Here is a 12,636-nt window from a genome sequence, read left to right as displayed (position 1 = left end):
CGACAATCTGTGTGATTTGGGAGGGGGGAGGGAAGAGGTGCAAACGCACTTGCGGATCAAAGGACGCGTGGGCGGGCCCTGGCTGTTCTGACCACCCCGCACCCGGGGCTTCGACTTGAGGTCGCTTGGGGCAGAGACCACCCCAAAACCATCCTCCAGGCAACGGAACGCGTTCCCGCCAAGTATCCCATCCCCCAGGTCCCCCCACAGTCTCTGCAATACTCAGAGCACAGGACCCGACTGGTTCATCCTCATTCATTTATTGGGGACTCCGGGGAGGAACTGTGGAACAGGTTCAGGGGCAGGGAGGGGTCGCAGCCTGTCGTCGGGGGCCTGAGGCTCCACGCTCAGCGGTACTTCTCGGTCAGGACGGAAGACACAACGGACAGGAATTTGTCCCAGGCGGCGTGGGCCTCGGCCGTGAAGTCAGCGGGGAAGCGCGTGCCCAAGGTCACCAGCAGACAGTGTGACAGGAGCTGGGGGCGGAGACGGCTCAGGGCCTCGCTTGGGCCACCCTGGCCGAGACCCCGCCCCGCCCCTCTCCCCGCCCACCCCGTCCCGCTCCGCCGCGCCCACCTTGAAGATGACCGGGTCCACGCGCAGGATGTAGGCGTGCAGCTCGCTCAGCTTGGACAGCGCGCCCGAGATATTATCGATGCTCTTGACCGCGTCACCCACAGCGGCCACCACCTTGGAACCGTGAGCGCGCAGCTGCGCCGAGCCAGGGTGCAGGTCGAAGTGCGGGAAGTAAGTCTTGGTCTGGGAGTAGCTGGTGAAGAGCCTGGAGGGGTGGAGGCGTGAACTCGGAAGAGAGCTCGGCCCCCTCTCCACCGCCCCCAGCTTTCCGGGCTCCTTTCCAAGCTCAGGATCCCATAGGCGTCCTGCCACAGGCCTACAAACTCAGCACTTCTCCTGCACCCCAGCCCAGGCTCCCCCCAGGCTCCCTTCTTTGACTAGAGGTTCTCCCGCTTGCTCCAGCTAAAAATGGGGTAACAACACTGGGGACCCTCTCCCTGTCCCCACACCCCTCCACCCCCCCAGCTCCACCTGGGCCTCAGCCCCGTTCAGGCTCCGTGGCTGTCTCCTTGCTTCCAAATGGGTTGAGAAATTCTGGTCTCCAAATCGACTGCCTTCTTCCTCCAGCACCGGGCAGCTCCCACTGGCCTCTCACCCCTCTCTACCCCCAGGGGCCTTGACTAGCTGCATAAGCTACTGTCAGGACTCTGGGTCTGTTCCTCCTGCTACCAAGTAAGGTCTCCTTAGAGGTTGCTTCTTCCAGGGAAACCTCCCCTATAGTGCCTGACCACATCAGATGGCTGGTTCTCTTTCAAGCACTTCAGACCCTTTGAAGGAAACTGGTCCCCTCCATGGGAGTGAGGTAGGCCTGCCTCCTACACATTCTAGTGATCACAGGCCTGCCACTGTCTATTTTCACTGACCCCTCCTCACTTATCTCTCCTCCCTGATCTCTCCTTACTGACCCCCTTCATTGTCTTCCTCCTCGCTGCCCCCCCTACTGACTTTTCCTCATTGGCCCCCTCCCTCCCTGGTTCCCCTCATTGTCCTCACTGACTCCCTCCTCACTGACCCCTCACTGACTCCTCCACACTGACCCCCTCGCTGTCCCCACCCTCATTGTCATCCTCCTCACTGACCTCCCCTCTCACCCAGGGCCCATCCCTCTGCCCCTGTTGGAACACTCGCCTCTCCAGGGCCTCGGTGCCGATGCTGTCAGCCTGTGTGGAGACCTTGCCCCACATGGACGTGATGATGGTCCTCTCCACCTAAGTCAGAGACATGGAGGTGGCTGCTTGGGAGCTGGTGGAGGTCAGAACTGGCCTCAGTAGCGCTCAGCCCCCAGGGCCTCATATATGGAGCCAAGGGCCTAGCCAGTTGGTGACCATTGGTTGGGAGAGGGAAGGGGGCTTTTGTGTTGGGGCCTTTTATCAGATTGTGTGACAATGGTTAGTGGGGCCTGGTGGGACTGATGGGGTGAGGGGCTATCACTCCTGCCACTCCACCGGGTCTCAGGGAGATAGGGGCCCTGGCCTGGCCAGAGGGGCCATATGTCCACACAACCCAGAGACTGGCCTCTGTATTGTCCCTGACCTCCCTGCCCTGGACAGGATGGCCCAGAACATACAAGGCCCTCTAAGAAACACTTTGTACCTGCCACTCCACTGAATTCCCAGCAGCTCAGGCTGAAAGATGTCAAGTTTGGCAAGCAGGCTCAGAGGCCAGGGTCACACTGGACCTGCAATTCTGCATTTGCTTCCCTTTCTTTTCTTTCTCCTGGAACTCAGCAGCAGGGGCCCATTGAACCAAGCCATACCCAAAGGCCACCTTCTCTGCTCTGGCCTGCACAGACCCCTCTTACTCTATTTATTTACATCTCTTTACCCTCTTAGCTCATTCCCTTCCCCCTCCATAAGACAACCATTCCAGTGTGCTAAATATATTCCTTTTAGTTCATATGTGTTCTTTTTTGTTTTTTAAGCATGCATTTTTTTTGTTGTGGTGAAATATATATAACATTTGTCATTTCAACCATCTTTAAGTGTACAATTCAGTGACATTAATTACATTCACCACGCTATGCAGCCATCACCACTATCCATTTCCAGATGTTTTCATCACCCTAAACAGAAACCCCATACCTATTAAATAATCACCCCCCCTTTCCCTCCCCCTCTCCCCAGCCCTTGGTAACCTCTGGTCTACTTTCTCTCTCCATGCATTTGCCTATTCTAGATATTTCATGTAAGTGGGATCGTACACTATTTGTCCTTTTGTGTCTGGCTTATTTCACTCAGCATCACATTTTCAAGATTCATCCATGTACGCACGTGTTTTTAATTTAAATAAGTTATAGCCTGATTTAAAATTTTAAATATACCAAGCATTTCCTCATGTGCACATCTTTTTTGGAATACAGGATATTTAAAAAAGAAAGGAACAAACCAAGACATACCACATGGTCATGTCTTTTAAGCACATGTGTATGTGTGCACAGAGGAGAAGGCAGGGTGGAATTGCTGTGGACTGTTAACAACAGCTGACCCTAAGTGAGGAGGGTGCAGATTACCCTGGTTTGTTTAGCAGCTTGTGTTTTCAGTGTATTCTCAGGGTGTCCACAGCGTGCTTTCTCATTGAGCACCTACAGAACTGTGCCCACCTGACCCTGACCCTGCCCTGGGCCTTCTCTGTACCTAAGCTGGACTCGGCGTCTCCTGGCAGAAGCAGCTTCCAGACCCAGCTGGGTGGGGACTCACCCAGTGTCAGGGGCTCAGAGCCAGCAGAGCTCCCCTTGTATCTCCTGTCAACTCCCCAGGCCTTCCCCTGCACTCCTTTCCCTGGGGTGGGTGCTTGGGGGAAGAGGCAAAATCTCCATCATGGCTCTGTCCTGCCAGATCCCCCCTTCAAAGGCTGCACTGATCCTAAGTCCCCATGTGGACTGGATTCCCCTGAGCCTTGCCAATGTGTGGATTTATGGTTTTGTTTGTCTGTGGTAGTATTTTATCATTATACTGCTTAATTGGACCAGTAAGCAACGTCATGATAAATGGAGAAAATACTGAAGTTGTCAAGGACTTCATTTTCCTTGGATCCACAATCAATGCCCATGGAAGCAGCAGTCAAGAAATCAAAGAATGTATTGCATTGGGCAAATCTCCTGCAAAAGACCTCTTTAAAGTGTTAAAAAGCAGAGATGTTGCTTTGAGGACTAAGGTGTGCCTGACCCAAGCCATGGTATTTTCAATTGCATCATATACATGTGAAAGCTGGACAATGAGTAAGAAATACCAAAGAATTGATGCCTTTGAATTATGGTGTTGGCAAAGAATATTGAATATACCACGAACTGCCAGAAAAATGAACAAATCTCTCTTGGGAGAAGTACAGTGAGGATGCTTCTTAGAAGCAAAGATGGCAAGACTTCGCTTTATGTACTTTGGACATTGTTTCAGGAGGGACCAGTTCCTGGAGAAGGACATCATGCTTGGTAAAGTAGAGGGTCAGTGAAAAAGAGGAAGTCCCAAAATGAGACGGATTGACACAGTAGCTGCAACAATGGGCTTAAGCAACAATTGTGAGGATGGCACAGGACCAGGCAGTGTTTCATTCTGTTGTACATAGGGTCGCTATGAGTTGGAACCAACTCAGTGGCACCTAACAACAACACAACAACAAGTGGCACCTATTTTTATTTGCTCAGTCGTTAAGAGCGCACCTGCTAACCAAAAGTTTGACAGTTCAAATTCACCAGCTGCTCCTTGGAAGCCCTTTGAGGCAGTTCTACTCCATGCTATAGGGTCACTATGAGTTGAAATCGACTCAGTGGCAGTAGGTTTAGTTTGGCTTTTATTGAGGCTGAACATTCTTCCATATGATGACTTGTCAGTTGCCATTGAGACGATTCCAACTCATGGTGATCCCATGTGTGCAGAGAAATGTTCTATAGAATTTTCAAGGCTGTGACCTTTTGGAAGTAGATCACAACGCCTATCTTCTGAGGTGCCTCTGGGTGAGTTTGAACCACCAAACTTTTGTCTTGTAGTCGAGTGCTTAACCATTCGTGCCACCCAGGGACTCCCACATGGTGACTAGAAATCATTATTTTTTATGTGGAATTTAGTTTTCATTTTCATTGACCAGTGAACTCAGGGTGTGTTCTATAATTTGGTTTTATACACACACAGAGACACACACAGACATAGACACATGCATACATATATACACACACCCATACATACCTGCTACCTGTTGCCATCCAGTTGATTCCGACTCGTAGCAACCCTATAAGACAGAATAGAACTGCCCCATGGGGTTTCCAAGGAGCAGCTAGTGGATTTGAACTGCCGACTTTTTGGTTAGCAGTCATATCTCTTAACCACTGTGCTGCTAGAGATCCTACATACAAACACATGCATATATATATATATACATACCCATGATACGTGTGTGTGTGTGTGTAAAACCAAATTATAGAAATACAACCTGAGTGAATTTCTCAGGATACATAACCTCCATGTTGTTGTTGTTATTAGTGACATAGAGTCACTTCCGAATCATAGCAACCTTATGTACAATAGAATGAAACGTTGCCTGGTCCTGGGCTGTCATGGATTGAATTGTGTCCCCCCAAAATATCTGTCAAGTTGGCTAGGTCATGGTTCCTAGTATTGTGTGATTGTCCACCATTTTGTCATCTGATGTGATTTTTCTATGTGTTGTAAATCCTATCTCTATGCATTAATGAGATAGGCTTAGTGGCAGTTATGTAGACTCAATCTACGAGATTAATCTACAATTTACGCCAATCTCTTTTGAGATATAAAAGAGAGAAGCGAGAAGAGAGACAGAGGGACCTCATACCATCAAGAAACAAGAGCCAGGAGAATAGCTCACCCTTTGGACCTGGGGTCACTGTGCTGAGAAGCTCCTCGGCCCAGGAAAGATTGATGACAAGGACCTTCCCTCAGAGCCGACAGAGGGGAAAAAGCTTTCCCCTGGAGCTGGTGCCCTGAATTTGGACTTCTAGCCTACTAGACTATGAGAGAATAAGCTTCTGTTTGCTGAAGCCATCCACTTGTGGTATTTCTGTTTATAGCAGCACTAGACAACTAAGATATGCACCATCCTCACAATTGTTGTTATGCTTGAGCCCATTATTGAAGCTACTCTGTCAATCCATCTCGTTGTGGGTTTTCTTCCTTTTTACCCACCCTCCACCTTTCCAAGTGTCATGGATTGAATTGTGTCCCCCAAAAATATGTATATCAATTTGGCTAGGCCATGATTCCCAGTATTGTGTTGTCCACTATATCGTTATCTGACGTGATTTTCCTATGTGTTGTAAATCCTATATCTATGATGTTAGTGAGGCAGGATAGGCAGCAGTTGTGTTAGTGAGACAGGGCTCAATCTGCAAGATTGGATTGTGTCTTGAGGCAATGTCTTTTGAGATATAAAAGAGAGAAGTGAGCAGAGAGATAGACCAAGAAAGCAGCGCCTAGGGTTCTTGCGCAGAGAAGCTTTCAGTCTAGGGGAAGGTTGATGAGAAGGACCTTCCTCCAGAGCCAACAGAGAGAGAAAGCCTTCCCCTGGAACTGACTCCCTGAATTTGGACTTCTAGCCTACTTTAATGTGAGGAAAATAAATTTCTGTTTGTTAAACCCACCAACTTGTGGTATGTCTGTTATAGCAGCACTAGATAGCTAAGACACCAACCATGATGTTCTTCTGCAAGGACTGATCCCTCCTGATAACGTGTCCAAAGTATGTAAGATGAAGTCTTGACATCCTTGCTTCTAATGAGCATTCCAGCTGTACTTCTTCCAAGTCAGATTTGTTTGTGCTTCTGGCAGTCCATGATATAGTCAATATTCTTTGCCAACACTGTAATTCAAAAGCATCAATTCTTCTTTGGCCTTCCTTTTTCATTGTCCACCTTTCATATGCATATGAGGTGATTGAACACACCATGGCTTGGGTCTGGCACACCTTAGTCCTTAAAGTGACATCTTTGCTTTTGAACACTTTAAAGAGGTCTTTTGCAGCAGATTTGCTCAAGGCAATGCATCGTTGGATTTCTTGACTGCTGCTTCCTAGGGTGTTGATTGTGAATCCAAGTAAAGCAAAGTCCTTGGCAACTTCAGTCTTTTTTCACATTTATCATGGTGTTGCTTATTGGTCCAGTTGTAAGGATTTTTGTTTTCTTTATGTTGAGGTATAATCCATACTGGAGGCTGTGGTCTTTGATCTTCATCAGTAAGTGCTTCAAGACTTCTTCACTTTTAGCAAGCAAGGTTGTGTCATATGCATATCACAATCCTGATGCCCCATTCTTCTTCATACAGTCCAGCTTCCCAGATTATTTGCTCAGCGTAGAGATTCAATAAATATGGCAAAATGATACAACCCTGACACACACCTTTCTTGACTTTAAACCATGCAATATCCCCTTGTTTGTTTCAAACAACTGCCTCTGGGTCTGTGTACAGGTTCCTCATGAGCACAATTAAGAGTTCTAGAATTTCCATTTTTCTGAATGTTATCCGTAATTTATTATGATCCACACAGTCAAATGCCTTTGTGTAGTCAATATAATGCAGGTAAACATCTTTCTAGAATTCTTTTCATCTGACAAACAAACCTGTTGCTGTTGAGTCGATTTTGAGTCATAGCAACCCTATAGGACTGAGCAGAAATGCCCCGTAGGGTTTGCAAGGAGACCCTGGTGGAATCAAACTGCCAATCTTTTGGTTAGCAGCCATAGCTCTTAACCACTATACCACCAGGGTTTCCAATCCATCTGACATCAGCAATGATATCCTTTGTCCCATGTCCTCTTCTGAATCCGGCTTGAATTTCTGGCAGTTCCCTGTCAATATACTGCCGTAACAGCTTTTGAATGATCTTCAGCAAAATTTTACTTCTGGGAGGTGGGGCCAACATGGCAGAATAGCCAGATGATTCTGGCGATCCCTCTTACAACAAAGACTGGAAAAAACAATTGAAACGATTGTATTCATGACAAGCTAGGAGGCCTGAACATCAAAGGCAAAGTTAGAAAATGGACTGAGTGGCAGGGGGAGGTTGAGATGGTTCAGAAGCAGAGAGGAGTTGCCGGACCTGAGTCACCGAGATCCCTCAGGCACCATTCCTAGGAGCGGCTGCGGCAGGCTGGTGGTAGTGTTTGGCTACAGTTCCCTCAGGGAGAAGCAGCCAGCCGCACAGCCTACTCACACCTCTGGAACCAGAAAAGAAAGGCGCTCTTGGCGAAACTGAAGTATTTGCATACATTTTACCACACCCCTCGCCCCTAAGCCAGCTTCAGTGGCTATGGATTTCCCTGGGCCTGAGATAGGTTCTGTTGAGTGTTGGGAGCCATTCTCCCGGCCTTGGAGAAGGAATAAATTCTCAACTGGGGGAAAAGATAACTTGCCAGCTCCACTAACATGGGGCGCTGTGGACAGAAGCAGCACCTGTCCAGGCATAAACGGTCCGTGGACTTTGAATATGTTTCCCCACTGCATGGACCTGTGTAGGCCTATTACGAGAGAATAGGCCTTTGTTGGCAGACTACAACTGTTTTCAGCTGTGCAGTGGAGAGGTAGCTGTTTGATGTTTGACACTGCTTTCCATAATAAAGAGGGTCCTCACCTACCCACATCAGGGACCTAAGGACTGATGGCTGCACTCAGTCACCCAGCCACCCGTGACAGGGGTCCAAGGATAACTGGTACCTCCCAGTCATTACAACCAAAAGCATTGGGGGCCTATAGTCCATCTGCAGAACTCACCCACCTGTACGCTGTAGGGAACAGGGACGTGCTTTCTTCAGAGACACTTGGGGAATGATTCTCAGCTCTCAGCCTTGCTCAGATGGTGACCCCCTGCTGCAACCAGATACTGGTACCTACACTCATCACGCCTGCCCCTCTAAGACTGTCGGACAGAGCCTGTACCACACACTTGAGGAGCAGCTACCGGGGCACCTGAGCTGAATCCATACAAGAAAAGTGAATGGACTCCCAGACTGATATACATAATAACAGCTCTAGCCATCTGGTGACAGGACATCAGAGGTCCAAAGGTGAGAATACTCAAGCTAGCTCACTCAAGCAACCCATTCGGGCATATCAAAACAAAACAATGCAAGAACCTGTGATACAGTAAGCAACATAAAATAAACAAATATAATAACTTACAGATGGCTCAGAGAAAACAGTCAATATCAAATCACATAAAGAAACAGACCATGATTGCTTCAACAAGCTCTCAAAACAAAGAATCAGGGATCTTCTAGATGAAAGTACCTTCCTGGAATTATCAAAAGCAGAATACAAAAAATTAGTACAAGAACCCTGCAAGACATTAGGAAGGAGATCAGGCAATATGCAGAACAAGCCAAGGAACACACAGATAAAGCAGTTGAAGAAATTAAAAAGGTTCTTGCAAGAACATAATGAAAAACTTAATAAGCTGCTAGAATCCATACAGAGACAGCAATCAGAAATTCAGAAGATTAACAATAAAATTACTGAATTAGACAACTCAACAGAAAGTCAGAGGAGCAGAACTGAGTAAGTGGAAGGCAGAATTGTTGTGCTTGAAGATAAAGCAATTGGTACCAATATACTTGCAGAAAAATCAGATAAAAGAATTTAAAAAAGTGAAGAAAACTTAAGGATAATGTGGGACTCTATCAAGAGAAATAACCTATGACTGACTGGAGTACCAGAACAGGGAGGGATAACAAAAAATACAGAGAGAATTGTTGAGGATTTGTTGGCAGAACACTTCCCTGATATTGTGAAAGATGAGAAGATATCTATCCAATATGCTCATCGAACTCCACACAAGGTAGATTCTAAAAGAAAGTCACCAAGACATGTTATAATCAAACTTGCCAAAACCAAAGATAAGAGAGAATTTTAAGAACAGCTAAGAATAAATTAAAAGTCACCTACAAAGGAGAGTCAATAAGGATAAGCTCGGACTACTCGGCAGAAAGCATGCAGGCAAGAAAGCAATGGAATGACTTATTTAAAAAGTTGAAGGCAAAAAAAACTGCCAGCCAAGAATCATATATTCAGCAAAACTGTCTCTCAAATATGAAGGTGAAATTAGGACATTTCCAGATAAACAGGAGTTTAGGGAATTTGTAAAAACCGAACCAAAACTATGATAAATACTAACGGGACCTCTTTGGTTAGAAAATCAACAATATCAGGTATCAACTCAAGACTAGAACAATGCACAGAGCAATCAGATGACAACCCAGACAGGGAAATCACAAAAATAAATCAAGATAAAATAACACTGAAACAGGGAAACAGTGATGTTATTATGTAAAAGAAGACAACATTAAGACAATAAAGAGGGACTAAGAAATGTAGTCATAGATCTTTCATATGGAGAGGAAGGCAGGGTGATATAAAGAAATAAATTTTAGGTTTAAACCCAGAAAAATAGGGGTAAATATTAAGGTAACCACAAAGGAGACTAACTATCCTACACATCAAAATAAAATACAAGAAAAAAATACTCAGCAGAAACAAAATCAACAACAAATAAGAGGGAAGACAATATATAAAGATAAACTACTCGGCACAAAAATTTAAATGGGAAAAAGAAACTGTCAACAAGACACACAAAAAGACACCAAAATGACAGCACTAAGTTTATACCTATCCGTAGTTACATTGAATGTAGGTGAACTAAATGCACCAATAAAGAGACAGAGTGGCAGAATGGATAAAAAAAACACTAACCGTCTATATGTTGCCTACAAGAGACACACCTTAGACTTAGAGACACAAACAAACTAAAACTCAACGGATGGAAAAAAATATATCAAGCAAACAACAAAAAAGAGCAGGAGTGGCAATATTAATTTCTGACAAAATAGACGTTAAGTTAAACCTACCACAAAGGATAAGGCAGGACACTATATAATGATTAAAAGGACAATATACCAGGAGGATATAACCATATTAAATATTTATGCACCCAATGACAAGGCTGCAAGATACATGAAACAAACTCTAACAGCATTGAAAAGTGAGATAGACAGCTCCACAATAATAGTAGGAACTTCAACACACCACTGTCAGTGAAGGACAAGACATCCAGAAAGAAGCTCAATAAAGTCACAGAAGATCTAAATGCCACAATCAACCAACGAACACTCCACCCAACAGCAGCCAAGTATACTTTCTTTTCTAGTGCACATGGAACATTCTCTAGAATAGACCACATATTACTTCATAAAGCAAGCCTTAGCAGAAACCAAAACATTGAAATATTACAAAGCATCTTCTCTGACCATAAGGCCATAAAAGTGGAAATCAATAACAGAAAAAGCAGGGAAAAGAAATCAAACACTTGGAAACTGCTCAAAAAAGACTGGGTTATAGAAGACATCAAGGATAGAATAAAGAAATTCGTTGAATCCACTGAGAATGAAAACACTTCCTATCAGAACCTTTGGGACACAGTGAAAGCAGTGCTCAGAGGTCAATTTATATCAATAAATGCACACATACAAAAAGAAGAAAGGGCCAAAATCAAAGAATTATCCCTACAACTTGAAAAAATAGAAAGAGAGCAACAAAAGAAACCCTCAGGTACCAAAGGAAAGCAAATACTAAAAATTAGAGCAGAATTAAATGAAATAGAAAACAGAAAAACCATTGAAAGAATTAACAAGATTAGGAGCCTGTTCTTTGAAAAAATTAACAAAATTGATAAACCATCGGCTAAACCGACAAAAAAAAAAAAAAAGGAGAGGAAGGAAATAACCTGAATAAGAAATGAAATGGGCGGTATTAGAACAGACCCAACTGAAATTAAAATAATCATATCAGATTTTATGGAAAATTGTACTCTAACAAATTTGAAAACATAGAAGAAATGGATGAATTTCTAGAAACACACTGCCTACCGAAACTAACACGAACAGAGGTCCAGACCAGACCAGACCCAGTGCCATCGAGTCAATTCCGACTCATACCGACCCTATGGGACGGAATAGAACTGGCCCATAGAGTTTCCAAGGAGCGCCTGGTGGATTCGAACTGCCAAGCCTTTGGTTAGCAGCCATAACACTTAACCACTACGCCAGCAGGGTTTCCACGAACAGACGTAGAACAACTAAATAGACCCATAACAAAAGAAGAGACTGAAAAGATAATCAAAAAACTCTCAACAACAACAACAAAAAGCCCTGGCCCTGATAGCTTCACTGCAGAGTTCTACAGAACTTTCAGAGACGAATTTAACACCACTACTACTAAATTTTTTTTTTTACTACTAAAGATATTTCAGAGCATAGAAAAGGACGGAATATTCCCAAGCTCATTCTATGAAGTTGGCACATCCCTGATACCAAAACCAGGTAAAGACACCACAAAAAGGTTACAGGCCTATATCCCTCATGATCTTAGATGCAAAAATCCTCCACAAAATTCTAGCCAATAGAATTCAACAACATATATAAAAAAAAAAAATTCATCATGACCAAGTGGGATTCATACCAGGTAAGCAGGATGGTTCAACATTAGAAAGGCAATTAATGTAAACCATCATATAAATAAAACAAAGGCAAGAACCACGTGATCTCATCAATTGACGTAGAAAAGACATATGACAAAGTCCAACACCTACTCCTGATAAAAACTCTCAGCAAAATAGGAATAGAAGGAAAATTCCTCAACATAAAAAAGTGCATTTATACAAAGCCAACAGCCAACGTGATCCTAAATGGAGAGAGTCTGAAAACATTTCTCTTGAGAACCAGAACCACAAAAGGATGCCCTTTATCACAACTCTTATTCAACACTGTGCTGGAGGTCCTAGCCAGAGCAATTAGGCTAGATAAAGAAGTAAAGGGCATCCAGATTGGGAAGGAAGAAGTAAAAGTATCTCTATTTGCAGATGACATGATCTTATACACAAAAAACCCCAAAGAATCCTCAAGAAAACTACTGAAACTAATAGAACAGTTCAGCAGAGTATCAGGATACAAGATAAACATATAAAAATCAGTTGGATTCCTCTACTCCAACAAAAAGAACATCAAAGAGGAAATCACCAAATCCATACATTTGCAGTAGCCCCCAAGAACAC

General features: G+C 44.4%; 1 pseudogene; it reads right to left on the bottom strand.

The window, feature by feature from the left end:
- Window positions 1–259: 259 nt before the first annotated feature.
- On the bottom strand, window positions 260–1,799 carry LOC126086926 (hemoglobin subunit zeta-like; annotated as a pseudogene).
- Between the last annotated feature and the right edge of the window lie 10,837 nt (window positions 1,800–12,636).

Source organism: Elephas maximus, chromosome 12 (assembly GCF_024166365.1).
Source record: "Elephas maximus indicus isolate mEleMax1 chromosome 12, mEleMax1 primary haplotype, whole genome shotgun sequence".
NCBI classification, from domain to species: Eukaryota; Metazoa; Chordata; class Mammalia; order Proboscidea; family Elephantidae; genus Elephas; species Elephas maximus.
This window is presented reverse-complemented; position numbering and strand designations above follow the sequence as displayed.